The 23939-nt window shown below is 42.0% G+C and overlaps 3 non-coding genes across 3 annotated transcripts; 2 read left to right on the top strand and 1 right to left on the bottom strand.

The window, feature by feature from the left end:
- The first annotated feature begins 8492 nt into the window (after window positions 1-8492).
- Window positions 8493-8595, top strand: LOC114671648 (small nucleolar RNA U13). The gene has a single exon (XR_003721679.1). It is a non-coding gene; the product is annotated as a small nucleolar RNA U13 (small nucleolar RNA).
- An 8962-nt stretch (window positions 8596-17557) lies between these two features.
- On the top strand, window positions 17558-17628 carry TRNAG-GCC (transfer RNA glycine (anticodon GCC)). The gene has a single exon. It is a non-coding gene; the product is annotated as a tRNA-Gly (tRNA).
- Window positions 17629-17929: 301 nt separating this feature from the next.
- On the bottom strand, window positions 17930-18001 carry TRNAA-CGC (transfer RNA alanine (anticodon CGC)). The gene has a single exon. It is a non-coding gene; the product is annotated as a tRNA-Ala (tRNA).
- Between the last annotated feature and the right edge of the window lie 5938 nt (window positions 18002-23939).

Genomic DNA, 23939 nt, shown 5'->3' with positions numbered 1-23939 from the left:
ATAGTAGTGACCAGAGATCACACTACTGAACTCCAGCCTGGGCGATAGAGGCTCAGTCTCAAAAACTAACTAAATAAAAAAAATCACAAAGACCACTCCTTGGTTTTATAACAGTGATATTATCTATAGGAACAATTGGGGAAGTTACAAATCTTGTGACCTGCAGCTACATGACTCCTGAGCACTAAGCAAGCTAGAGAACAATGGTTGGTTATCTCTTAACTATGCTTATAGCTTAGCAGAATTCAGGCCCTCTGATAATTCTAACCTTGGGGCCTTGCTTTAGTTTTACAAAGATGGCTTCAGTCCCCAAACAAGTAGGGGGTTAGTTTTGGGAAGGGATTATTATCATCCTTGCTTTACGGTTAAACTTTAAATTCCTCCCATACTATGCCCAGGAAAGAGCAAGGACAGGACAGTTAGCTTGTGAGGTTAGAAGCAAGATGGAGTCAGTTATGATAGATTTCTCTCACTGTTACAGTTTTTGCAAACACAGTTTCACCACCTACCAACCTATCTCCCTAACCTCATCTCCTATCACTTACCCCCTACTTTACTTCATTTCAACCACAGGGCCTTGCTGTTTCTTTAAAAAGCACCTTTTAGGGCCGGGCGCGGTGGCTCACGCCTGTAATCCCAGCACTTTGGGAGGCCGAGGCGGGCGGATCACAAGGTCAGGAGATCGAGACCACGGTGAAACCCCATCTCTACTAAAAATACAAAAAATTAGCCGGGCGCGGTGGCGGGCGCCTGTAGTCCCAGCTACTCAGGAGGCTGAGGCAGGAGAATGGCGTAAACCCAGGAGGCGGAGCTTGCAGTGAGCCAAGATCGCGCCACTGCACTCCAGCCTGGGCGACAGAGCGAGACTCCGTCTCAAAAAAAAAAAAAAAAAGCACCTTTTACCTCAAGGACGTTGAACTTTGCACCTGATGTTCTCTCTGCTTGAAATACTCTTCATCCTGCCGGGCGCGGTGGCTCACGCCTGTAATCCCAGCACTTTGGGAGGCCGAGGCGGGCGGATCACAAGGTCAGGAGATCGAGACCACGGTGAAACCCCGTCTCTACTAAAAATACAAAAAATTAGCCGGGCGCGGTTGTGGGCGCCTGTAGTCCCAGCTACTCGGGAGGCTGAGGCAGGAGAATGGCGTGAACCCGGGAGGCGGAGCTTGCAGTGAGCCGAGATCGCGCCACTGCACTCCAGCCTGGGCGACGGAGCGAGACTCCGTCTCAAAAAAAAAAAAAAAAAAAAAAAGAAATACTCTTCATCCTTTTGCAGGTTTCACTAGAATGTCACTTCCTCAGTGAGGCCTTCTCTTACCACTCTATTTATTTATTTATTTTTTTATTTTAGAGAGAGTCTCACTCTGTCACCTAGGCTGGAGTGCAGCAGCACAATCATAGCTCTCTGTGACCTCAACCTCCTGGGCTCAGCTAATCCTCCCACCTCAGCCTCTCGAGTAGCTGGAGTTACAGGAGTGTGCCACATTGCTGGCAATTTTTTTTTTCTTTTGAGATGGAGTCACACTCTGTCACTCGGGCTGGAGTGCAGTGGCTGTATCTCAGCTCACTACAACCTCTTTCTCCGGGGTTCAAGCAATTCTCCTGCCTCAGCCTCCCAAATAGCTGGGATTACAGGCATGCACCACCACACCCAGCTAATTTTTGTATTTTTAGTAGAGATAGGGTTTTACTATGTTAGTCAGGCTGGTCTCAAACTCCTAACCTCAGGTGATCCACTTACCTCGGCCTCCCAAAGTGCTGGGATTACAGGTGTGAGCCACTGTGCCAGGCCTGCCTGGCAAGTTTTTAAATGTTTGCAGAGAAGGAGTCTTACCATGTTGCCCAGGCTGGTTTTGAACTCCTGGCCTCAAGCAATCTTCCTGTCCTGGCCTCCTGCAGAGCTAGGATTATAGGCATGAGTCTTCACCACTCTTCCTCACCAACATTTTCTAACCCCCTTATTTGTTTTGTTTTTTATCCACAGCACTTATCATGATTTAGCATACTATATATTTTGTCTTATTTATTTTGTCTATTGTCAGTCACCCCATATTAGAACGTGAGTGTCACAAGAGCAGGGATATTTGTTTTGTTCGCTGATGTATCATCAGTGTCTGAAAGAGTGACACATAAAAGTTCTGAATGAAATATTTAAAAGGTGGACATGGTAGCTCACACCTATAATCCCAGCACTTTGGGAGGCCAAGGTGGGAGCCTTGCTTGAGCCCAGGAGTTTGAGGTCAGCCTGGGCAACATAGTGAAACCCTGTCTCCACAAAAAAAAAAAAAAAAAAAAAACTAGCTGGGCATGATGGCTCATGCCTGTAGTCTTAGCTTCTCGGGAGGCTGAGGCAAGGGGATGCCTGGAGCCCCAGAAGGCAAGGTTATGAAGATCTGTGATCACACCACTGCACTCCACCCTGAGTGACAAGGTGAGATGTGGTTTCAAAAAAAGAAAAGAAATATTTAAAAATGACCTAAATGGTTAATGAAAAGTAAAGAGTTTGGATTAGACTTCCCTTCTTCTTCTACTCTTCCACAGTTTAATAAAAACATATGTTGTCTGCAATTGCAAAATCGTGGAACCCAAATGCCTGTCAACCAACAAGTGGATAAAGAACTGTGGTATATGTATGATAGAATACTACTCAAGATAAAAAGGAATGAATTAACTGCATTTGCAGGGACCTGGATGAGACTGGAGGCTTTATTTTATTTTATTTTATTTATTTATTTTTGGAGACAGAGTTTCGCTATTGTTGCCCAGGCTGGAGTGCAATGGCACAATCTTGGCTCACCACAACCTCCACCTCCTGAGTTCAAGCGATTCTCCTGCCTCAGGCTCCTGAGTAGCTGGGATTACAGGCATGAGCCACCACACCTGGCTAATTTTGTATTTTTAGTAGAGACAAGGTTTCTCCACGTTGGTCAGGCTGGTCTCAAACTCCTGACCTCAGGTAATCCACCTTCCTCGGCCTCCCAAAGTGCTGGGATTATAGGCATGAGCCAAGGTGCCTGGCCCTGGAGGCTATTATTCAAAGTGAAGTAACTCAGGAATGGAAAACCAAACATTGTTATGTTCTCACTGATATGTGAAAGCTAAACTATGAGGACACAAAGGCGTAAGAATGATACAATGGCTGGGTGTGGTGGCTCACGCCTGTAATCCAGCACTTTGGGAGGTGAGGTGGGTGAATCATGAGGTCAAGAGATCGAGACCATCCTGGCCAACATGGTGAAACCCTGTCTCTACTAAAAATACAAAAAAATAGCTGGGCGTGGTGGCGGGCACCTTTAATCCCAGCGACTCGGGAGGCTGAGGCAGGAGAACTGGCATGAGCCGAGATTGCACCACTGCACTCCAGCCTGGATGACAGAGCCAGACTCCGTCTCAAAAAAAAAAAAAAAAAAAAAAAAGAAATGATACAATGGACTTTGGGGCTTTGGGGGGAAAGGGTGGGAGGGAGTGAGGGATAAAAGACTACAAATATGGTGCAGTGTATACTGCTCGGGTGATGGATGCACCAGAATCTCAGAAATCACCACTAAAAACCTTATGTAACCCCAATAACCTCTGGAAACAAACAAACAAACAAACAAAACACATGTTGTCATTATATTGTCTGAAAGAGGAAATAGGAGCCCATTAACTCATCATATAATTTCTGAATCGAGTTAGATATTCTAAGACATTTTATATCCTTATTTAACAATATATATTAAAGGTCTATTTATCCCTTTTAGAGCTATTATTGTTATTTATGGAATAACTGACGACATCTCCATTTGAAAAATGTAAATGGGAATGATATAATAATCATTTAAAAAGCAAGTTTCTGTTAAAGTAATGCTAGTCTCAATAACATTTGAAAATATATTTAGAACTCATCCACTTTGAATGTAAAAAGTTTATTTCTTTTTAAATAACATTCACTAATATTAATAATATGCTGCAAAAGCCATTGAAGCATCACAGAGTTACAGAGCTAGAAAGTAACTTAGATCATTTGGTTCACATCTTTTCCATAAAGCATGTAAATATCTAAGCTACTCAGGATTCAAATGCTTCTTAGTACCAAAACACATTTAGATATATCTATAAGAAGCATTATGAATCCTTTCAGATAATAGACCTATTCTTTAAATTTTAATGTGAATGTTTGACCTCACATTGATTCTCTCTCCTTGTGCTTCACAACAATTATCACAGAACTGTTGGGTTTAACTTGCAGTTTATGTACAGTTTAAAGAATGGAGAAACAGGTTGATAGTCACCTATACGTTATTTATGTTCAACAACAACACTGTGCTTCAAAACATCAATTCTGAAAGCAATATTCTAATTTCTCTTAGAATATTGAAATAAGAATACATTGATGACATTTGTTCTTTATTTGTTCCAATTTTTAAATGCAGGAGAGAGAATAACATCAAGACCCTATTCTTTAATAATAAGGAAAATCAAACTTTGTCCCCAAGTGATATGTGCATTTGCATCAACTCTTCTTAATTTAACCTTAAAGTTATTTAAGCAGAAGTGACTGAATTTTTGAAGCAAACTAAATTCAATTGAATACTTCTGTTTATTCATTAATTATACTGAGCATATAAATCACTTTATCCGTATTTTCCACATTCCCATGGAAAAAGATTCAGGAATTTATTTATTTATTTGAGACAGAGTTTGGCTCTTGTTGCCCAGGCTGGAGTGCAATGGCATGATCTTGGCTCACTACAACCTCCACCTCCTGGGTTCAAGCGATTCTCCTGCCTCAGCCTCCCAAGTAGCTGGGATTACAGACATGCACCACCATGCCCAGCTAATTTTGTATTTTTAGTAGAGACAGGGTCTCACCTTGTTGTCCAGGCTGGTCTTGGACTCTCGACCTCAGGTGATCCACCCACCTCTGCCTCCCGAAGTACTGGGATTACAGGTGTGAGCCACCGGGCCCAGCCTTATTTTTATTTATTTATTTATTTATTTATTTATTTTTGAGGTGGAGTCTCACTCTGTCACACCCAGGCTGGAGTCCAGTGGCATGATCTCGGCTCACTGCAACCTCTGCCCCCTGGGTTCAAGTGATTCTCCTGCCTCAGCAGGAATGAACCACCCAAGTTGCTGGGACTACAGGCATGAACCACCACACATGGCTAATTTTTTTGTGTTTTTAGTAAAGATGGGGTTTCGCCATGTTTGCCAGTCTGGTCTCAAACTCCTGACCTCAGGTGATCCACCCGCCTTGGCCTCCCAAAGTGCTGGAATTGCAGGCATGAGCCACCGCGCCTGGCTGATTACTACTTTCAATATCACCCTACCAAGATAGCTCCAAAAAGCCTAAGCAAAGGTTATGGAATATTGATGAAGTAAAGAGTTGCCATTTTTTCAAGCTCAGGGAAAATATATTTTGGCTCCATGCAGTTTCTTCTCTCAGTTTTATAATTACTTGTCCTCTTAACACGTTGCTCATCTTTTCCCCCCACCCCACTCATCCTCAGACAGTGTCTTGCTCTGTCAACCAGGCTGGAGTGTAGTGGCATGATTACAGCTCACTGCAGCCTCAACCTCCAGGGCTCATGTGATCCTCCTGTCTCAGCCTCCCAAGTAGCTGGGACTGCAGGCACACACCATCATGGCAGACTAAGTTTTGTATTTTTTGTAGAGATGGGGTTTCACTATGTTACCCAGGCTGGTCTCCTAAACTCCTGAGTTTAATCAATCCACCTGTCTCAGCCTCTCAGAGTGCTGAGATTACAAGCAGGAGCCACTCATTGCTCCTGGTGTCATATTTTTAAAAGGTATGATTTTCTGCTTACTGTTTTTTCTTTAGGATAATCCAAAGCCAAATGTTGCTCATCTTTATACTGGTTAGAAGCAGGTTTTACAATATTGGTTCTCATTTGTTCCATTATAGTTAATATTTATTGAGCTAATCTTATTATGTGCCAGACATTGTGGAAGAATTTTATGTCCATTAGCCCATTTAATTCTCACAGCAACCCTATGAGATACATACAATTGTACGCCCTTTTTACCAAGAAGAAAACTGAGACAGAGGGGCTAAATGCCCCCATCAAAATTACAGAACTGGTAAAAGATGGAGATGGAACTGAAACCTTGGCAGTCTGAACAAATCCTGTATTTCTTTTTTTCTTTTGTCTTTTTTTTTCAGACAAAGTCTCGCTCTGTCACCCAGGCTGGAGTGCAGTGGCACAATCTCGGCTCACTGCAACCTCCACCTCCGGGTTCAAGCAATTCTCCTGCCTCAACCTCCCAAGTAACTGGGACTACAGGCATGCACCACCACGCCCGGCTAAATTTTTTTTGTATTTTTACTAGAGACGGGGTTTCACCATGTTGGCCAGGCTAGTTTTGAACTCCTGACCTCAGATGATCCACCCGCCTTGGTCTCCCAAAGTGCTGGGATTACAGGCATGAGCCACCACTCCTGGACAAATCCTATACTCCTAAGGATTATACAATGTGGCAAGTTTTTCATACAGTTGTCTGCAGATATTTTTAAAGGCTGACTAATAAATCCTACATCTTTGTGACTCAATACTACTAAGAGAAGCTTTGCGTGGTTTCCAGTGTTCTCAAATGATGTGGCCAAGCACTTTTGCTCCGGATGGTAAACTGACACAAAGAAGCGACTTCGTATCTGAGTGAGGTTGGTTTTCCTGACTAGGCATTTTTCATTTTCCATGAAAGATTATGTAGGAAGAATTCTTATCAATGATTCAAACATTTTAAATGCTAATTTTATAATTTGTATTGCTTCTGTAATACAGGATCTTAAATTCAGATAATGACCATTATTTTTTGGCATTCCTTACCCTTCTGAAGAATAACTTTAGGTTTAATGATCCTTAAGGTCATAGCAGAAAACATCTTATTAGTTCAAAGTCTTTCAGCTACTTGGTGCTAACGGAAAAACTGCTAGAAATTTTCATTGCTGCTTTGTTTAATATACAGAATTTATGGCCAGGCACGGTGGCTCATGCCTGTAATCCCAGCACTCTGGGAGGCCGAGGCGGGTGGATCACATGAGGTCAGGAGTTCAAGACAAGCCTGGCCAACATCATAAAACCCGATCTCTACTAAAAATAAAAAATTAGCTGGGCAGGGTGGCAGGGCCTGTAATCCCAGCTACTCGGGAGGCTGAGGCAGGAGAATTGCTTGAATCTGGGAGGTGGAGGTTGCAGTAAACCAAGATCGCACCATTGCACTCCAGCCTGTGTGACAAGAGTGAAACTCCATCTCAAAAAAATGTAAAAAAAAAGAGAGAGAGAGAGAGAAAGAAAGAGAACTTATGTGACTGGAAAGTTATACAAATGAAGTACACAGACAATTTGTTATGGAGCCTAGACAAGCTGTCAAGAATATAAGCTCTGGAGTCAGAACTCCAGCCCTCTACTTACTTTTTGAAGGATTTTAAATAAGCACTTACCCCCTTGTTTTTTCTTCTGTTAGCTAGAAGTGTTCTAGTTTATGGTAATTATTTTGCTGTTCAAGTTAGACAACATCTAGTTTCTTATAAACACTATATGTAGTATTATTTATGTTCACCAACCCTATTATTTTACTCCCACAACATACAATTTGTCTCAGAAGTGGGGAAAAAAATCACGTTAAAGTGGAAGTAATTTGTCTATGTTATAACGACATTCTGCTAATTGACCAAATGAGATGTTCCTTTTACCAGTGTAATATCCTTTTGTGGTAAATGTTGTGTGTGTATATATATACACACTATATGTGTATATATATATATACACACACAAACTATATATACATACACACTATATATATATACACAATATATATATTATCTATCTCTCTCTCTCTCTATATATATATATAATTGATGAAAGGGGAAAAGTGAAGAGTTACTGCCAAGTAACTAATGGCAGTATTTACCTTTTAAGCATACCTTTTAAGCATAAAATCTAGATAAGGTGGTCATTAACCCGAAGGAGCAAAACAGAGTGAAATAGTATATGACTGTGTAATGCAGCAGTACTTTGCCATACATGAGTAAAACTAAAAAATAAAGATAAATGTGTTAATGGTTCAACCAAAGTTAAACCTGGAAGCTCCTATCAAGGTACCTTATTTAGGTGAGATGGGAGGATTGCTTGAGCCTAGGAGTTCAAGATCAACCTAGGCAACACAGCAAGACCCCGTCTCTAGAAAAAATACGGTAATCTTTTTTAAAAGAGCAAATCAGAAAATTCACAAAGCTAAGATTACTAGTAAATATATTATGTGCCAAAACAAATATACAGATTTTGCAATGATATTTATAGGACTGAATGTGAAAATAAAAGTACGTTATTGCCTCTCTGAGGTTTTGTGTCCTCCTTGCTTTGTTATGCCTGTGTCTGCAGCTCTTCACAACCATTAATTACATTTAATGCTTCTAGCTCCTAAAATAGTCATGAAAATAGAACTGTAAACCTTTAGACTAGGAATTACTCTAGAAACTCATTCAGACCCTTCTGTAGTTTATAAGCATGATGACTGAGTATTCAGCCACATGTGTGAGATGTGCTGCCCCTAAACTTTGTTATGGTGTCACACACTGCCTGTCTGAAATAGAAGAAAAAAAAAAATAAAAGCAAAAAGCTAATTTTTAAAAAGTGGCTTTCAATTACTTTTATCATCTATAAGCCTTCCTTTTTTCTTCATTTTGAGATGGGATATTGCTCTGTTGCCCAGGCTGGGGTGCAGTGACACAATCATAGCTCACTGTAGCCTCAAATTCCTGGGTTCAAGGGATCCTCTGCCTCAACACGCCTGGCTAATTTTTTAATGAGCTGGTGTCTCACTGTGTTGACCCAGGCTGGTGTCAAACTCCTAGCCTCAAGGGATCCTCCTGCCTCAACTTCCCAAAACGTTAGGATTACAGGCATGAACCACCACACCCGGTCCAGGATGTTAACTTTGGAGAATAGTATATTTATGGAATATAGGTCCTCTCTCCTCACTATGCTGAATTGTTCCTTGACTTTCTAGGTTTTTTGTTTTTGTTTTTTAAAGATGAAATCTCCCTCTGTCATTCAGTTTGGAGTACAGTGGTGCAATCATAGCTCACTGCAACCTCAAACTCCCAGGCTCAAGTGATCCTCCCACCTCAGCCTCGTGAGTAACTAGGACTACAGGCATGCACCACCATGTCTGGCTAATGTTTATTTTTTGTGGAGTTGGGGGTCTGCCTATGTTGGCCAGGGTGCTCTTGAACGGCTGGCCCTGAAAGGTCCTCCCACCTAGGCTTCCCAGAGAACTCGGACTGTGATGTCAGCCACCACACTCAGCAGACTCTCTACTATTATTGTATTTTGCTTTGCGTTGCTTAAATTGTCAAGAACTAATATTAAGAATGAAGTTAATGGTATTAATGTACAAATATACTGGTCTCTGGCAAGTAAAAAATGTAAGACTATAGTATCCTAACTGCTGAGTTACTTCTTGATAACCTAATGCATTAGCTTGCTAGAGCTGCCCTAACAAGTATCATCAATTGTGTGGCTTAGAAATTTATCGTCTCAGTTTTGGACGCCACAGATCCAAGATCAAGGTTCTGGCAGAACTGATTTTTCTATGGGAAGAGAGGGAAAATCTGCTGCATATCTCTTTCTGGCTTCTGGTGGTTTGTTTCTTAGTTTATAGAAGCATCACCTGAACCACGGCCTTCATCTTCAGATGGTGTGTGTGTTTCTCTGTCCAGATTTTCCCTTTTATAAGAACACCAGTCCTATTGGATTAGGGTCCACCCTAATGACCTCATCTTTACTTGATCACCTGCAAAGACCTTATTTCCAAATAAGATCACATTTCGAGGGGTTAGGACTTCAACATACGAATTTTTGGGCAACACAATTTAACTCATAACACAATAGCCTACGTGGCCCCACCCAAATTTCACCCATCAGCCAAGATCCTTCAGGAACTGGCTGCATTTGCCTTTCTTGTGTTTTTGTTTGTTTCTTTGTTTGTTTTTGTTTTTGTTTTTTTGACGAGGTGCAGTGGGGCAATCACAGCTCACTGCAGCCTCAACCTTTCGGGCTCAAGAGTTTCTCCCACTTCAGCTTCTCTGTAGCTGGGACTACAGAGGTGAATGCCACCATGCCTGGCTAGTTTTTTTTATCTTTTGTAGAGATGGTGGGCAGGGGGTGGTCTCCCTGTGTTGCCCAGACTGGTCTCAAACTCCTGGGCTCAAGCCATGCACCCAGCTCGGCCTCCCAAAGTGCTGGGATCATAGGCCAGAGCCACTGCACCCATCCTGTAGTCGGCATTTCTAACCAGTTCCCAGGCGATGCTTTCAAGACCTCTTTTAGCACTACATGTTTTCAGCTTATTCAAGCTTGTTTATTTTCTCCTAAACTGCAAACTTTTCATATTTCAAAACAATATAAAAAGTTCACAGACTATTAATGCTGAGAAGAATCTTGGTAATCTAGAACACTATCTTTGGCCAGGCTCGGTATCTAACGCCTGTAATACTAACAGTTTGGGAGGCCAATGTGGGCAGATTAAGGGAGCCCAGGAGTTCGAGACTGGTCTGGGCAACATAGCAAAACCCCATGTCTACAAAAAATACAAAAATTCGCCAGTGTGGTGGCGCATGTAGTCTCAGCTCCTCAGGAGGCTGAGGTGGGAGGATCATCTGGTCCTGGGGACCTGAAGACAACAGTGAGCCGTGATTGTGCCACTACACTCTAACCTGGGTGACAGAGCAAGACCCTGTCTCAAAAAAATAAAAAAAATTACAACATGGAGACAGCAGAAGATTAAATAAGTGCAAGAATCCACTAACGTTTGGGAGCAAAAGAGTAATATAATAAATGCAATGATTAAGAAAAATAGACATTTTTGGAGAGTAATTTTGCAATATGGATCAAAATTTAAACTATACTCACCTTTTGACTTAGCAATTTTTCTCCCAGGAATTTATCCTGCAGATGTTCTCATGTGAAAAAAATGGCATTCGTTCAAGGCATCCACTGTAGCATTGTTCCTACTAGCAAAAGATTAGAAACAGTCTAAATGTCCTCTGCTAAAGAACTGGCTCAGGTAATTATGGTACCTCCATGCCATGGACTTGCTCACTGTCTTCATGCATCTTACAGTTACAGCTGGGTTCTTTATTTCCATGCTTTGATTCTAATCCTTAGGCAACTTGGCCTTGGGGCACTGCTTGTTATTGTGAGATAGAAAAAATAATGTTTTAATTCCTAGTCCATAAAAGACAATTTAAAAAATGAACACAGAGCCACTAAAAAGGTAAAGTTAGTTCTGTGTGTTCTAAGAAGGATAATTTTCCAAGATGTATATTTCTGGGGGGAAAAAAAAGGATATGAGCATAATGGCATGTATAGTATGTACCATTTGTGCTTAAGAATAAATTGCATGCCTCTCAAAAAAAAAGATTAAAAAAATTTTAAATAAAAGTTGCAATGTTTATATCCACCTAGAAATATTTGTGAAGGGAAACACAGGACACTGATAACAATGGTTGCCTCTAGGAAAGGAAACCCAGGATCTGTTGCCCAGGCTGGAGTGCAGCGGTGTGATCTCAGCTCACTGCAACTTCCGCCTCCCGGGTTCAAGAGATTCTTCTGCCTCAGCCTTCCAAGTAGCTGGGATTACAGGCACGAGCCACCATGCCCAGCTAATTTTTGTATTTTTGAGTAGAGATGGGGTTTCACCATATTGGCCAGGCTGGTCTCAAACTTGTGACCTCAAGTGATCTGCTCGTCTTGGCCTCCCAAAGTGCTGGGATTACAGGCTAAGCCACTGTGCCAGGCCAGGCATACTTTTCAATGAATACTCTCTCATACCTTTTGAATTTTGTGCCATACATGTGGGTTTCTTATGAAAAAACATGTATTTTAAAAGATCCAAATAACTTGGGAAGAAGAAGAAGAGAGAACTTTAGGAAGGGAAGTGAAAGCTATTTCCACCAAGAGGTGCAGCTCTGAAGTATTTGAATAAATGCTTCACCCAGAATGAGAGCCAAGAGAAAGGTGAAGAGTTCCCACTCACATTTCCTCCACCATGAGGGCTCTGTATGGATTTAAAGCTAATTCAATTTTGGAATAAAGAAATGACTGAATTTTCCAAAATTAAGGAAGAAAGAAAAGGAGAGAGAGAGAGAGAGAGAAGAAGTAGGGGAGGGAAAGGAAAAAATGCAATTGGTAGCAGCATGCAGGATGGCAGAGGAAATCTGAGGTTTCCAGGGTAGCCCAGGGAGTGAGCTGGTAATTGTCTGCACTGTGTAGGAGACATTGGCATGAGGAGGGAGAACAAGAGTCAATGCCATCTTAAAAGGAGAAATCAGACTTGTTGACTAATTGGACATGCTTGAGGACTAGGAATGAGCATATCGTGAGCAGGATGATTTTGCAGTGACAGCTTTCCAGGAAAAATTGCTGCATTCTCAACATCTGCATGCATCTGAGAATTACACCTGGATTCTTCATTTCCATGCCTTGATTTTAATCCTTAGGAAAGTAGGCCTTAGGGTACTACTTGTGATTCTAAAATGGAATAAGTAATGATTTAATTCCCAGCCAGTAAAGGGCAATCCAAATGACTGGCTCCACCATTTCCCTAGGGCTAGTTTGTAACCTGGGACAGAAATAAGCTGTGTGTATTAAATCAATACAATCACTCACAGGTGAAAAAAAAAAAAAAAGAAAGGCATCGCTTGCTTTGGTGACTTTGTATTATATGAACTATTTCTGTTGCTGAACTGTTTACTTTCTTCAGATGGCATAAGCCTGGCCACTTTTCTATGATGAGCTAACACCAGCTAGGAACTTGGTACCTTGAGCAAGTGCTCCAAGGTGCTATGATGCAACTTACAAGCCCCTGCCTGTCACACTGGGTGTCACAATGGCCAGGGTTGCCTAAAAGAGAAGATTGTGTAACACTTCACAGCACTCAAGTGCTTTCTTTCTCTCTACTAGCTTCAGTGGGAGCCTCTTATCCGAGCATGGGAACAGAGCAGACCAAGGGAAGTGTTAGCGTGTGCCACCCAGAAGGCACTGTTGGCCACCCGATCTCTTCAAGCTTGACCACACAGATAATAAAATCACTGCCTACTACAGCATTCCCGACATGAAACAGGATTACTGCACAGTATATCTATGAAACACTCTGACACATGCGTTTGTCGTGTTGTATTATTCAGAATTAGCAAAAGAAGTGGGGCTCTGCCTGCCTCCACAGATGCCACTGCCCTGCTTCTCCAACTGTGGCTCCTCAATTCCTGTCATTCCCTAAGGCTGTGTCCTCATCACTTTTTTCTCTGTGTGATATTCTCCATTTCCACATTTTTGCATTTCACCTCTCAGGTGATTAACTTCCAAATCCACTTCTGTAGCCTTGATTGCTCCAGGGGTTGATCTAACCACTTAGCAGACACCTCTTCTTTCTTACTTCAAAGTCAGAATTTCCAAAAATGAGTACTTTACCCCACCGCTTTCCTTCCAGTATTTTATCTTCCTTACTTTTCTACACTACACTGCAAGTCTATCAATCATGTAAGGTAGATTCCTAGACTAATTTTTCTTCCTCCTTCTGTGTTGCCATGAACCTCATGCTAGAGCCTCCGCCTTGGTTCAGGACCTCATCATCTCTCTACTCCTATTCTAATCACCTCCTGAACGGACTTCTCTATTTTTAGTTTCTCTTCTTTCTACTTGTCTGTCACACTGTTGCCTGAATATTCCTTCAAATGCTCCCATCCTTCTTTGCAACAGAATTTACCTTATTCCAACAAGCTGGGAATGTGTCCTAAAAATTTTCTCATGGTTTTTGTTGTCTCCTTGTAGTGTTATCATTGACGAATTTCTCTAAATTTTTCTTTTTTTTTTTTTGGAGATGGAGTCTCACTCTGTTCCCTAGGCTGGAGTGCAATGGCACAATCTTGGCTCACTGCAACCTCTGCCTCCTGGGTTCAAGGGATTTTTCCTGCCTCAGCTGCTTAAGTAGCTGGGATTACAGCCGCACCACCATGTCCAGCTTTTTTTTCTTTTTCTTTTTCTTTTTTTTTAATATTTTTAATAGAGATGGGGTTTCACACATTGATCAGTGTGGTCTTGAACTTCTGACCCCAGGTGATCCACTCACCTTGGCCTCCCAAAGTGCTGGGATTACAGGCATGAGACACCATGCTTGGCCTAAACTTTTCTTAAACTTTAATATTATTAGTCTGTATCACATCCTGGGTAATGAGTTCTCTAAGTTTACCATGTTTGGGGTAAAAGAGTTTCTCAATTTGTGTTAAGATTCTAGCAAAATACTGCTTAAACTAACTTTAAAGGCTAATGTTGTTGTTGTTGTAATTTTTTTACAGACAAGGTCTTGCTCTGTTGCAAAGGCTGAAGTGCAGTAGCACAGTTATAGCTCACTGCAGCCAGCCTCAAACTCCCAGGCTCAAGCAACCCTCCAACCTTAGTCTCCCAAGTAGCTGGAACTACAGGTGTGTACCACCACACCTGGGTAATTTATTTCTTTTATTTTTATTTTTTGTAGAGACAAGGTCTCACTATGTTGCCCAGGCTGGTGTGTGTCAAATTCCTGGCCTCAGCTGATCCTTCTGTCTCTGCCTCTCAAAGTGCTAGGATTACTGGTGTGAGTTACTACACTTGGCCCACCATGTGTTGTTTAGGGACAATTTACAGACTCATATAAACACAAAATCCAGAATTTTTTCTAGTCAGGCATGGCTGCTTCTAGTGGCACAATATCATATTAGGAATATATTTGTCTCTTTCTTCTGGACAACCCAAACTATACACTCGACCTGTTTGAACAACCCAGCAAAAAGACAGAGTTTACTGAAAACTTCTGCAAGAGAGTTTCGGCAAGGACTTTTCAACGTCCCAGATTTAGTCACATACCCATCTCTAAAAAAGTACAGTGCCAAGGGAAAATACACACCTGCTATTGTGACAGAGAAATACAGAAAAAGAGGCAAGTTAGCCTAACCCAAATCTCAAAGTATTGATTATCTATAGAACAGAAGGTTTCTTGTACCAGAAGGAGTTGGGTGGAGTGCTGGATGCACACGTGCGCAGGCGCACACACACACACACACACACACACACACACACACACACACACATCCCTTGAATGCTTTTGGCTACATGTAACAAAATGCTCAACTCAAACATACTTAAACGATAGAGGTCTTTAATTTACCTAACCAAAAGTCTGCATGAAAAAAATTTCAGGATGGTGCAGAGCCTTTTTCTATTTTCCTGTGGGATCACCCTCTGTCTCCCTTCAAGTCATAGGATGGTTGGGCAGCTCCAAGCATTACACCCTCATACAAGGAGAAAGGGTAAGAGAGATCTTCCATATCATCTTTCCCAGAAACTCCTAGCTGACTATTCTTGCCCTCATTGGCAGGGATTCAGTGAAAAGCACACCTCAGATCAATTTGGAAAGAAAAATGAGATAACTGGCTTAGTGTACCACATTTGTCCCTTGGGCCAGGTAAACTAGAATGGACTTTTAGTGAAAAAATAAATAAATAAATAAATAAATAAATAAATAAATAAATAAATAAAAAGAGGCCTTTGGGTAGGCCACTAGTAATGTTTTACATACGACTTTTTTTTCTTGTGTTCTGAGATTTTTTTTTTTTTTGAGACAGGGGCTCACTTTGTCGCCCAGGCTGGAGTGCAGTGGCACGATCTTGGCTCTCTGCAGCTTTGACCTCAGGCCTCCCACTTGAGCTTCACCCCTGACTGGCTGGTGAAGCCTCATTTTTATTGCCCTGCTCCCTCAGTTCCACCAGCTCATTTTTAAACTCCCTATTTATTTGCCTTTGTTTGTTAGGTTACACGTTCAAAATAAAAACTTGGAGAAGCTCTGAACTAAACAATCTATAATTCTTTAGATTTTTGAAGTTAGGATTCAAAATTAAAAACAATCTTTAAGAATCTTGGGGGCCAGGCACAGTGGCTCACCCCTGTAATCCCAACACTTTGGGAGACTGAGCAGGGAGGATTGAATGAGCTCAAGAGTTCGAGGCCAGCCTGGCTAACAGTGAAACACCTCTCTCCTCTCTCCAAAAAAATAAATAAATTTAAAAATTAGCTGTGCATGGTGGTGCACACCTGTAATCTCCGCCATGAAAGTGAGGCCTCACCAGCCAATGGCCCTGAAGCACCTCTGGAAAGGTACATCACTTCAGAATGGGATTGTAAAACCCCATTTCTCCCCCATTTCTTTCATTTTAAAGAATAAACTAAAGTTAGAAAAAGTAAAATGAGTTGACCTTGTTCTTCCACAGGTTATTTAGGATTATAGTCTGATTCTCTAATTCCCTAATCCCTTCATATCTTTTATGTCTTTATAATTCTGTATTCGTCTTCAGATTTTGCTCTTTACCCACACACTAAGAAGTCCTTAAAGATAAATCTTAATGGAGGAGTCATTACTTTATTTCAGTAGCCTTTTATCATCTTTCTCTAACACCATTCTATTATTCTTAATATATAATATCCTAAACTACATGCAGCATTTGCGTTTCAATACACAATGAGCTATTCTGTTGTAGGCTGAATTGGCAGTGCTAAGCACTCCAACACTGAACATAACACTGTATGTTCCAGTCATGCCTCTACGAGCCTCAGCTTCCTACTTCACGGGGTTGAAGTCCATGTGTAGTGTACTTACAAACCCTGGCACACAGTTACTGCTATGTGTTAGCTGTTACTTTCTCATAACTTTTCCCCAAATTCTTCTTGACCAAAGATCCTGGAAATTGTTAGGAATTTCCCTCCCAGAGATAAAAAGCCCATGTTACCTATATCCACAGCCTTTTATCTTGTATTTAGAATCATTTCCATAAATTCATTTCCTTCACTTTATTTTTCCCCCTCCTATATCTTTTGTTGTGTCATTCACAATTTCACTTTCCTTGGAAACTAAGGGTAAAGGATCAGATTCATACTACTAGAGTTAAAAGAGGTCTTAAATGAAGGAAGGGGCAGCTTAGAGAATTCAGGTCACTTGGCTAGAATCATCAATATTTCAAGTTCTCTATGCAAATCACATAGTTCCAATTTACCAATTTCCAAACTAGAAATTTGGGTCAGTGTTCCAATTTCTGTTCCCTGTTTCTTTGCCTCTATTCCCAATTTCTAACAAACCTCCATTATGTATTTGCCTGAATAGGTAAAATAATAAAAGAAAAAAATGGCAGAAGGCTGGAGGGAGAGTTGTTATAAATTATCCAAGTGTCTGAAGATAGGCTAGGTGATTGTGTAATCCTGTGCATATATAACAAAATCTTCATTTGCCTCCTTCACCAAAGAGTTTCAGAAGAAAGAATCTCATAAAGTTCTAAAGAAGTTAGTATAATGAAAATTTTTGTAAATGTTAATGTTTTTCTACCGTTTTACGATAATTATGTTATTAAAAGTTTGATTGTTTTCTGTTTTGAATGCAGAAATACACGATTGTTACTAGGGTAGTAGTAGTAGTACCAGGGTGTAAATGTCTTCTAGTAAGCAAAATAAAAACTTTTATGCTATAAGCATTGGTGGTTCAGTGGTAGAATTCTCGCCTGCCACGCGGGAGGCCCGGGTTCGATTCCCGGCCAATGCAAGATCTTTTTGACCCATAGTGTTTTTGTGGGTATCACAGGTGCCTCAAAGTTCAATAACGTCCTTTAAACGCTGGACTCATGCAAATAAAGAAATATTAATGAAAGTTAATTCTCTATTTCACTTTTACTTCGAGCAGTCAAAAAGGTTTCCGTGAGCTTCGCTGATTTTTTTCTATCCTCTTTTTAAACTGTTTTTGGGCACCTAGATGCGAGCAAAATGTTTTTACAGGTAACGGGGTAAACATTCTAAAATACCAACATGAAAAGAGGAAGAGGAAAAAAACTGAACACTGGCTGTTTTGGAGATGCCGGGGATTGAACCCGGGACCTCACACATGCGAAGCGCGCGCTCTACCACTGAGCTACATCCCCCAGCCGAAAGTCTTGTTTCTGATGTCTATACTCATTCAGTCTGTTAGCTCTAGTTAAATTATTGTATTACGATCTTTATTTTTAAGAGTTTATATTGGTGCGTGCTTCTGAAATATGTTTCTTCTTTTCCCATACCCACCCTAAGTTGTTTCCACGGTGCATTCAGACCTCGCGCAACGAGTTGGCAACGAAACGCTCAGCTGGGACGAATGAGGCCTCACTCCAGGGCACTTCTGCTGGGTGTCGGCAGTCTGGGATCCGGGAGGGATCCGGTGCCCTGCGCGGCCAGAGCGGCTGGACTCCCCTGTGCCCAATGCCTGCCGGAGCTGGCGCCTCCCCAGGCTTACTACGCAGGCGCCGCAGATCCAGGAGGTCGTGAGGTGCCCGGCCTCCGGCTTTGCTGCCGGGTGGAACCCTGGTCCAGACGCCCAGCGCTCGGGCCGTACCGCGAGCGTCGCGTCTGGTGCCCGTGGAGACTGGTTCATGGAACAGAAAGGTGGAGACCTTCTTTTCAAACACGAAAACATTATGGATTTACCTGAACACTCTTCACCCCCGAAAATAAATGCACATCTCAGGAAAACCACGTGTTCAAGCCAAATCCCCATACCTTACAACCAGATGACCCCTTGCAGATTAAAATGATTTGCGACTTGCTCTTCATTTTCATGAGGTCAAACTGAAAGAAAGAATATGACACCACCACCTTCCCTGTACCTTAATCATATATAAACGATGATAAGATTGGGGCAGGGGACTTGCTCCAGGTAGATTTTTATTTTCTCTTTTTGATATTCACACCCTGGGCCAGTCTTAACGGATTGGTAAATGGTGATCGTAGTGTAAGCCATTGAACATCTCCTTTAATGTCCTCTGAACCCTCTCTAACCACTAATGGTACCCAAGCTCCAAATTAAAAGACCTATCCTGAGTCCTCTTCCCTCTGAAATTGCCTCTCCAGTTGGCCGAATGCTAGGTAAATCCATGTGCTGACTTGCCATATAGTGAGATGAGGTGTGTTTGACATTTTCACGTGCAGTTTAAGCTGATACCACTCCAGCCTGGTGAAAACTGAGTGGTGGAAGCCTCAGACACTCCGATGGGAGCAGGGGAGAGATCTGGTGTCGAGGTAGCTGGGTCACCGTCACTTCCAGCTAACCTGTAAGGCTGGCCCCAACAGGTAGCACCATGAGGGCCTAGAATTTCCACTTCCTTCAGTTGCAGAGCACTCCCGATAAATGACCACTTGGTCAGCAAGCCGAGAGCCAGAGCAGAAAACAGAGGTTTCAAAATCACTCCTGAGCAAACCACAAGTTTCACAATCAATTTCTGAATTAAAAATAAATAAACCATTGTGTTTGCTTACAGTAATTTAAACAAATAATGGCTCATAATTACATTTTGGTTTAAACTAGAACAGGACACAGGCTGATCTAATTCAAATGTAATACAGAATGTCCAAGAGGACAGTCATTGAAGACCTCTGCTCTACCAAGCCTGAACATTTCCAAATCACCCTCCGCATTCCACCCTCAGGCACTAGAACATGAGTATCTTCAATTGATTCTGAATCAGGAAATGCGGACACAGCCATTTCTCCACCCAATGCAAATTTAAACTATACTGTTCAGTTCACTATGAGGGAAGTATGTTTGGCCTCTGGCGACTTCAACTTTGTCATCTTTTGGGGGATCTTGTTCCTCATGTTATGGTTATTTCTCCATCACCTGAGGCCTTCCATTTTTTGAACTTTTTTTCTCAGGCAATTCGGAAGTTTCAGAGCCCACAGAAGATCCCTTTTAGGATGAGTTCATGTCCTTTGTAGGGACATGGATGAAGCTGGAAACCATCATTCTCAGCAAACTATCGCAAGAACAGAAAACCAAACACCGCATGTTCTCACTCGTAGGTGGGAATTGAACAACTGAACACTTGGACACAGGAAGGGGAACATCACACACCAGGGCCTGTCGTGGGGTGGGGGAGGGGGGAGGGATAGCATTAGGATATACCTAATGTAAATGACGAGTTAATGGGTGCAGCACACCAACATGGCACATGTATACATATGTAACAAACCTGCACGTTGTGCACATGTACCCTAGTACTTAAAGTATAATAATAATAATAATAAAAAGAAGATCCCTTTTAAATGTTCACTCCTCAAATTTCAAGAGTTCAGGCTATGTAGGTGCATCTGATAAAGCAAATGAGGCTGATCTCTAAAACCAACAGGGGACTTAAAGTTGATTTAGAGCTCTAAAGCCGACAGGGAATGTGAAATTGCTTTACTGGCCTACCTTAACCAAAAAGGCTCTCACTTAGTGGGTTTTGTCAGCCACTATGGCTGATGGGAGAGGTGAAGTAGGGGGTACAATTTTGGATTGGGGGCCTTTTCAGGAAAGCTTGTTGGATCCAGTTCTGCTTAAATATGTAAAGAGGATGACCAAATGATATGGTTTGGATCTGTGTCCTCACCCAAATCTCATGTTCAGTTGTAATCCCCAGTGTTGGAATGGGGCCTTGTGGGAGGTGACTGGGTTACAGGGTGCTTTCTCATGAATGGTTTAGTACCATCCTCTTGGTACTGTCTTTGCGTGATAGTGAATGATTTCTCGTGAGATCTTTTTCTTTTTTTTTTTTTTTTTTTTTTTTTGAGACGGAGTCTCGCTCTGTCACCAAGGCTGGAGTGCAGTGGCCGGATCTCAGCTCACTGCAAGCTCCGCCTCCCGGGTTTACGCCATTCTCCTGCTTCAGCCTCCCGAGTAGCTGGGACTACAGGCACCCTCCACCTTGCCCGACTAGTTTTTTGTATTTTTTTAGTAGAGACGGGGTTTCACCGTGTTAGCCAGGATGGTCTCGATCTCCTGACCTCGTGATCCGCCCGTCTCGGCCTCCCAAAGTGCTGGGATTACAGGCTTGAGCCACCGCGCCCGGCCAAGATCTGTTTAAAAGTGTGTGGCACCTTCCCCCCGCCCCTTATTGCCGCTCTGACCATGTGAAGTGCCTGCTCCTGCTTTGCCTTTCACCATGAATGTTGGTTTCCTGAGGCCCACTCCCAGAAGCTGAGCAGACGCCAGCATCATACTTCCTGTACAGCCTGCATAACCGTGAGCCAATCAAACCTCTTTTCTTTAAAAATTACCCTCTCTTGACAGGTGAGGTGGCTCATACCTGTAATCCCAGCACTTTGGGAGACTGAGGAGGGTGGATCACCTGAGGCCAGGAGTTCGAGACCAGCCTGGCCAATATGGTAAAGCCCTATGTCCACTAAAAAATACAAAAATTAGCAGTGTATGTTGGTGCGCACCCGTAATCCCAGCTACTGGGGAGGCTGAGGCTAGAGAATCACTTGAGCCCAGGAGGTGGAGGTTGCAGTAAGTGGGGACTGGTACCACTGCACTCCAGCCTGGGTGACAGAGCAAGACTCCATCTCAAAAATAAAATAAAATTAAAATAAAATAAAATAAAATAAAAATAAAACAACAACAGAAAATACAGTCTCTCAGGTATTTCTTTACAGCAATGCAAGAATGGCCTAACACCAAATGTCAAAAATTATGGAATATTTAAAATGCAGTTCTATCATCTATGCTCCCCACATCTCTCTTGGTTAGAGACAGATTTCCCCTATTCTCAGTCTGTGTCACACACATATCATTCACAAGGTGTGATGATTAATATTAGGTGTCAACTTGATTGGATTGAAGGATGCCTAGATAGCCAGTAAAGCATTGTTTCTGGGTGTGTCTGTGAGGGTGTTGCCAGAGGAGATTAACATTTGAGTCAGTGGACTGACAGAGGGAGACCCACTCTCAATGTGGGTGGGCACCTTCCAATTGCTTGCCAGTGCAACTAGAACAAAGCAGGTAGAAGAAGGTGGGATAAGCTGACTTGCTGAGTTTTCTGGCTTTCATCTTTCTCCCATGCTGGATTGGACTTCAGACTCCAAGTTCTTCGGCCTTTGGACTCTTGGACTTACATCAGTGGTTTGCTGGTGGCTATTGGGTCTTCAGTCAGACTGAAGGCTGCACTGTCGGCTTCCCTGCTTTTGAGGCTTTTGGACTTGGACTGAACCACTGCTGGCTTCTTTCTTCCTCAGCTTGCACACAGCCTATTGTGAGACTTTGCCTTGTGATTGGTGTGAGTCAATACTCCTTAATAAACTCCCTATAAATAGGATATATATATTATATATGATATATAGTATATAATATATATATTATATATAGGATATAATATATAAATCATATTATATATCATATATAATATATATTATATTATATATAATAGGATATATATATATCCTATTTGTTCTGTCCTTCTGGAAAACCCTGACTAATACACAAGGATTGACCTTAAACCCCTTTTGAAGCAGGTGACTTCTACCTCTGGCACTGTTTTCATATTTCTTGCTTCAGCTCCTGGCACTTTTTGTCCAGGAGGTGTTGAGCATCCTTCCCTCAGAGCTGGGTACGAGCCAAAATGTTTATTCCCAGTCCAGGTACTGGTTTTTACTCTGACTGTACATTAGATGCAATGAGGAAGGCTTTGAAAAATGCCGATGCTTGCTTGAGCCTAAACCGAGACCAACTAGATCAGGATCTCTAGGGGTGAGTCCAGGCATCAGCATCTATCTATCTATCTATCTATCTATCTATCTATCTATCTATCTATCTATCTATCTATCTAATTGACGAATATTTAATGTATTCAGGTGTTCAACATGATGATTTGGTATATGTGTTCACTGTGTAATGATTACCACAATCAAGTTAACACATCCATCACCACCCATGCTATATATTAGGTCCCAGGACTTGTTCATCTTATAACTGAAAGTTTGTACTCTTTGACCAACATTTCCCCATTTCCCCCACATCAACAGCTTTTTAAACTCTCAGTTGATTCCAATGTTCAGCTAAGGCTGAGAGCCACTGCTTGAGAACTGTTAGCATGTTCACATGAGAAACTCATTATTAAGCCAGAGGTTCTCAGCCTTGGCTGCACATTGGAGGTACCTGGCAAGCTTTAAAAAAATACTGATGCCTAGATCCCACTGGCAAATATACTTACTTAATTGGTAGCTGTTTTGAAAGGCTACCCAGGTGATTCTAATATGCAGACAAGGTACAGAACCACTGCATTTGAGCACATACTTTCTCAAATTCTTCATTGAATACATGAGCACTCTAGGCTGCCATAATTCTGAAAGTGGAAGACTTCTGCCCAGAGCTCCTTGCAGTCAGGAATTTGCACTGCTAGAGGGTGAAAGAAGCTTACTCACTCCAACTTCTCCTCTCTATTTTTTTTTTCACATAAAATGAAACTGGTGGAGGCAGGTGTTCAAGTGCTAAAAACAAGTATTTCTTAACTTCATGCATTCTGTCTCCCCCACCCCATAATCATATTACGTGAATGAGTTCCTCAAGTAGGTTGTCCCTGATGATTTGCTGGCCATTAAAAAGGCTCAAGAACAGGCCGGGCACGGTGGCTCATGCCTGTAATCCCAGGACTTTGAGAGACCAAGGTGGGCTGATCACCTGAGGTCAGGAGTTCAAGACCAGCCTGGCCAATATAACAAAACCCTGTCTCTACTAAAGATACAAAAAACAAACAAACAAAAAGCCTAGTATGATACTGGGTGCCTGTAGTCCCAGCTACTTGGGAGGTCGAGGCAGAAGAATCACTTGAACCCAGGATGCAGAGGTTACAGTAAGCCAAGATCATACCACTGTACTCCAGCCTGGGTGACAGAGTAAGACTCTATCTCAAAAAAAAAAAAAAAGGGGGGGGTGGGGGCTCAAGAAGAGACAAGGACATGGGTGGGGAGGAGAGTCATCTATACCTGGTATCAGGGAATTATTCCAGTACTTGTGGCTTGCTGGATGAAAAAGGACTGGATTGCTTTACTCATTACCTATAGGAACAAGTAGCT

The sequence above is a fragment of the Macaca mulatta genome, chromosome 12 (assembly GCF_049350105.2).
Source record: "Macaca mulatta isolate MMU2019108-1 chromosome 12, T2T-MMU8v2.0, whole genome shotgun sequence".
Lineage (NCBI taxonomy): Eukaryota > Metazoa > Chordata > Mammalia > Primates > Cercopithecidae > Macaca > Macaca mulatta.
This window is presented reverse-complemented; position numbering and strand designations above follow the sequence as displayed.